Source organism: Elephantulus edwardii, unplaced genomic scaffold (assembly GCF_000299155.1).
Source record: "Elephantulus edwardii isolate Elephantulus edwardi_28Jun2011 unplaced genomic scaffold, EleEdw1.0 scaffold00049, whole genome shotgun sequence".
Taxonomy (NCBI): Eukaryota; Metazoa; Chordata; class Mammalia; order Macroscelidea; family Macroscelididae; genus Elephantulus; species Elephantulus edwardii.
The window spans coordinates 2,305,756-2,311,755 of NW_006399799.1; the positions used below are offsets into that span (position 1 = coordinate 2,305,756).

Here is a 6,000-nt window from a genome sequence, read left to right on the forward strand (position 1 = left end):
GTTCTTCTAATTTAAATAATGCTTTTAAAAGTTACACACACACCCCATTTCAACATTTTACACATACAATTTAGTGATATTAATTACACTAAATAAAACATGCCTCAGGAAACTCTTTGAACATTGACAAATGTCAGTAGTTGTAGAGGGGCTGCCTTTTGTTCACAGGGTCGCTATGAGTCATGCTCGACTCGAAGGCAATCATCAACAACAACAAATACGTTATGCCACTATCATCATTATCAAGTTCTAGTTTTTCCATAATCCTTAAAAGAAGCTCAGCTCCCTAAACAGTGATTTTTTTCTCTCTCTCTGCCTTTCCTAGTTGTTAAGTCCTGTCAAGTAGAGCATAAATCACAGGGACCTTATAAACAGTGGATCTGAACCCTGCCCTGTCCTGTGTCATCCTCATCATCTCCGACACAAGCCCACCAATGCAGTCTCTGTGCCAATCTATGTCATTGAGGGTCTCCTCCTTTGCCTACCTCTACCTTTCGCGGCATGGTATCCTTTTCCAAAGACTGGTCCCTCCTAATAACACGCCCAGCATGAAAGATCAAGTTTCACTGTTCATGTCTCCGAGGAGCCCCACGGCTTCACCTTTCCTATGACATGTTTGTCTTTTTGACACTTCATAGGATATTCAGCTCTCTTCCCCAACATCACTACTCAAGTGCATTGATTCTTCTTCTATCATCCTTAGTCATTGTACCATCCTTGGTAATCTCTAATAAGCTTTGATCTTTAAAAAACATTTGCTTATTCTAGATGGCAGTCTCCTTCTCTGCAATTTACAGCCTCTGAAAAACCTGATGGAGGGTCAGCTATGAGTTGGTTCCCACTCAACAGCAAAAAATTATAAAGTCTTTTAATAAGTCATGTTGTTGTTAGGTGCCGTTGAGTCGAGTATGACTCATAGTGACTCTGAACATCAGATCTCATACCTGCCTTATCCTGTGCTCTCCTTACCCTCCCTGGTATCCTGGAGCCCGTTGTTATAGTTACTACGTCAGTCTATCTCATTGATGGTATACCCCTCTTCCTCCAAGGGCCCATCCCTCCTAGCAACATGCTCAAGGTATGTGTGACAAAGTTTCATCATCCTTTTCTCTAAGACGAATCTTGGCTGCACTCTCTCCAAGACATATTGTTCATTGTGTTGGCAGTCCATTGACTACTTTAGTGCTCTTCTCCAGCATCACAACTCAAAAGCCTTGATTCTTCTTCTATCATCTTTATTTACTGTCCATCTCTTGGATGAGTAGCAAGTAATAAATAAATCAACTGACCATGAGTTGGGTCAGTTTCACCTTAGTCTTTAAACTAACATCCTTGCTCTTTATCAGTTTGAAGATGTCTCTGATTTGTCCTTTAAGATTGGCTTATTTTACTTAGTGTGCTTTCAGAGGTCTTCTACAGTATCACATAGATCAGGACTTCATTTGTCTTTATGGCAGAGTAATATTTCATTATGTATGTACTACATTTTGATTAGTTATTTGTTGTTGTTGGACATTTAGGTTGTGTCTGTCTTTTTACCTATTGCAAATAGTACTGCAGTGAACAACATAAATATAAACCAATTAAAAGTGGGCAAAGGACTTGAATGGACATTTTTACCAAAGAACAAATACAAACCAGTAAAGGCATAGAAAATGTTTAACGTCATGTTATGAGTGACATGAAAATCAAACTTAAATGAGATACTACTCTACTCCACCAAGATAGCTATTATTCAAAAGCAAACAATCAGAAAACAACAGATGTTGGATAGGATGTTTAGAAATTGACACCCTTATTCATTGGCATAGGTAGAGAACAGTACAGCTACTGTGGAAAACAGTTTCCTGGTTCCTGAAAATATTAAATATAGTACTACCATATGACCCAGCAATTCAATTTCTGGGTACGTACAAAAGAATTGAAAGCAGGGATGAAATAGGTATGTGTACGCCAGTGATACTATTTAGTGTGTACACTAATGAGATGCTCTTAAGATTCACTTGAAATGCTAACCCAAAGACTACATCTTTCTGGTGGTTCAAATCCATTAGGGGCTCCATGGAAAAAAGATAGGAAGTGCCCTTCCCATGCATTTCACAGACTCAGAAACCCAGTGGAGGATCAGCTATTAGTCACTTCTGACTCAATGGTGATCAGAATAAGTGACATCTGAGCAGCCTTAACTTAGAACAGTTAAGCTGGTTTACATATTTTCTTGGTATTGGACTTGTAGCTAAAAGGAGAGCAGTGGTCAGACATATGGGGATGTGGAAACATTTGTAGTAGAGTTAGAAATTTTACTCACAAGAACTTATTTATACAAGGAAAATGTAGTTTCTTTATTTTATCTATTTAACTTAATAGCCCTTAAGAGCTGCTACCCAATGAGTAGAAGGAAGGAGAAATCAAATAAATGTCCACTCTGGTTTAAACCTTATTGCAATCCAATAACTTAAATAGTCCCTTCTGATAATACTCAGTTTTTCTAGTAAAGATGTTCAATTTCTGACTTCTCCACAGAATGATATGTGAGTGTATGGAGAATAGATAGAAATTCAGACAAAACTGTGAGTCTAGTGCCTTGAAAATGCTCTGCCTCAAGCTTGTCTAGAGAAGACTGAGAAGGGAGACTGAAATATAAGTCTGACACTTGATTCATCCTTCCTGTGTTTTCTTTTCCTTTTCAATACTCTTTGGGTGTTGTGATGGTTAACTTTATCTGTTAACTTGGCTAGTCTATGTGTCCCAGTTGTTGGGTCAAACACTAGTCTAGTTGATGCCATGCACTATTTATATGTGGTACAATTAGTTGACCTTGGCCAGAGAAGTTTACTTTTAACATTTTAATATGATATAATTATTTTCTGTTAAAACAATCTGATGTACTATAATCAGCTGATCAAATGAAACCATAGAAGGTGAATTTTAAACTGAATCACTTCCAAATTATAGAATAACCAGAATAAATATAGAAAGACACGCATAGGATAAGATAGATGCCATTCAAGGATAAGTCGATAAAGGCTGAGGAAGCAAGAAATGCCTATGGCTACTGACAAAGAAAATAAATTTCTACTCATTAAGGGGTATCTATCTGTGTTTCATTGACTATGAAAAGGTATTTGACTGTGTGGATCCCAAAAGATTGTGGTTAAACTTGGGGAGTATGGAGATCCCAGAACACTTGATTGTAAATATGTAAAACGTATACTCAGACCAGGAAGCAATCCTCAGAACAGAGCCAGGAAACACTGCATGGTCCAAAATCAGGAAGGGAGTGCATCAAGGATATGTGCTGTCTCCATACCTTTTCAATCTATGTGCAGAACAGATCATTTGGGAAGCTAGGCTTTATGAGAAGGAATGTGCCATCAGGATTGGAGGAAGACTCGTCAACAACCTAAGTTATAGAGATGACACAACCTTGCTTGCTGAAACTGAGAAGGGCCTGGAGCACTTGCTGCAGATGGTCAAGGACTGTAGTGTTCAGTATGGATTGAAGCTCTGAATCAAGAAAATGAAGGTTCTCACTACTGGACCAGTTGGCAGAACCATGGTAGATGGAGAAGAGATTGAGGTTGTTAACAGTTACAGCTTGCTCAGCTCCATAATCAACACTCTTGGCACCAAGAGTCAGGAAATCACAAGATGAATTACAGTGAGTAAATCTGCTGTCAGGGACCTTTCCAGAGTATTGGGAAGCAACGATGTCAGTCTAGAGCTTAAGGTATGCCTTATCCAGGCCATGGTCTTCACAATTACTTGCAATGCATCAGAGACCTGCACAATGACTAGGGATGCTAGAAGAATTGTTGCCTTTGAGTTGTGGTGCTAGAGAAGATTCTTGAACATACCATAACAAATAGGTCTGTCTTGGAAAGTGTGAAACCAAGTTTCTCCTTGGAGGCTAGGCTTTTAAAGCTCCACCTCACATAATTTGGGCATGTGGCCAGGAGGGACTGTTCCATGGAGAAGGACATCATGCTCAGAAGGGTGGATGGACAGCACAGGAGAAGAAGACTCCGGATGAGATGGATTGATACAGTAACTAGGGCAATGGAGGTAGGTGTGTCAAAGTCAGTGAGACTGGCTCAGGACAGGGCAGGCTTCAGAACTGTTGTACATAGGGTCTTTATGAGTCGCAGGCAACTCCATGGCACATAGCACCAACAATAAGGTCATCTAATTGTGGTATTCATAGTACAGTAGCATTAGGTAACAAAGATCTCTGTATCCTTTCCTCCTTTCCTTTTGTACCATATTGCACATCTCTGGGTTTAGCTGCCCAACGTAGAAGGGGTGTTTTCTTTATTGCATTTAAAGACTCTTTGAACTGGTCCACCAGGCTTAATTTTTGCAGATAAAACTGGAAACAAAATTAACTTAGCAAAATGTCTCTCATTCTCTCCCAAAGTTTTATTTTCAGTCCTGTTTGTTTGTTTGCCTCCCCTCTCTCCTCAAGAACAGAAAGCTTCATGTCTCATTATGGAGATGAGAGGTTGTAATGAAATTTGATTTAAGGGATAATTAAAGTACATTCATTTCATATTTATATTCTGTTGTCCTTAGACCCAGGCCTTATAAATTGTGATTTGAGTGAAGGTATCAAGTCAACAAATTCTACATTATTTTATTTTATGCCACTGATTAAAATTCCCTTCACTCATATCACCTTCTTTCTGTTTCCTGTTTCCATTTCTCCTTTCTTCCTGTCCTGTTTTGCTTTCTGAACTTTGTCTTTGGAAAAGTGCTACCCTCTTGATCTTTAATAGTTAATTATTCTAAGGCATGCTTATCTTTCTAATGTTAATGCTTATTTTAACGTTCATTGACTATACAAAGGCATTTGACTGTGTGGGTCACAACAAACTATGGCTGACTCCGAAAAGAATGGGAATCCCAGAACACTTGATTGTGCTTATGAGAAACCTATACTTGCACCATGAGGCAGTCATCAGAACAGAGCAAGAAAACACAGCATGGTCCAAAATTGGGAAGGGTGTGCATCAAAGCAAAGAGACAGGAGGAAAACTGAAAGTAAAGGCAGTTTATTAGCAGAAGTATGTTCTGGTCACAGAGGAACTGGTCACTTTCCAAAGAACAAGAAAGAAGTGGAAAGGATGATAGGCTATGAAGAGTTAGGTGCAAACTTGAAAACAATGAACAACCACAACAACAATACATATCTCACTCACTCAGTCACTGCCATTCAGTCAGAACCAACCCATAGCTGAACCTTCAGTAGGTTTTCAGAGGCAGGAAATCACACAAGAAGAGATTGCCCATCTTTCTCTTGTGGAGCAGCTGGGGGATGCAAATTTCTGCCTTTGAGCTGGTAATGCAACTCTAACCACTAGGCTATCAGAGTGTGTGTGTGTGTGTGTGTGTGTGTGTGTCTGTGTGTTTGATAGAGGAGATTTCCACCTATATATTTACATATGCTGTAATATTCTATGAATATAGTAAAGTGTTCCAGGGAAAAAGTTATTTAAACTTCTAAATCAAAACCAACAACTTGAGAGAATGTGCCAAAGTGCTCCATCGTATCAGGGAGACATCAAGGTCAACTGTCAAAACACAATCCACACACACAGTAAACTTCTACATCCTACTCTGGTGAGTGGTAACTGGGCTCTTAAGCTTATGAGGACTTCTTTGGTAGGACAATTGTCTTCCCTTTCCCTAGAGCGGGGAGTGCCAGAGCCAGGAAAGCATTCCTGCCAGCAGAGGACCACAGGGACTCTTTCAGGAAAGAAAGTTGACTCCTCCACTCACTGGAGAGGAGAGTGCCACAGTCAAGCAACCATTCCTCCCGGGTGCACTGAACCACAAGGGACCTCTTCTGTAGGACAAGTGGTCGTCCTATTTCCTGGAGAAGGGAGTGCTACAGGCAGAGCACTTTCCCATCAGCCTCTCTGGACCATCTGAAATGAGAAGAGTTGCATGGAACATTTTGAATCAGACAATCAAAACAAGGTCACATTCATAGTTAAAAAA

The 6,000-nt window shown here is 39.8% G+C and overlaps 1 protein-coding gene across 1 annotated transcript in view; it reads left to right on the forward strand.

Annotated features, from left to right (window-relative positions):
• The window catches only part of LOC102844188 (chromosome unknown open reading frame, human C1orf94), a 91,184-nt gene that overhangs the window by 36,579 nt on the left and 48,605 nt on the right, over positions 1–6,000 (forward strand). The gene's annotated exons all lie outside the window — the stretch shown is intronic.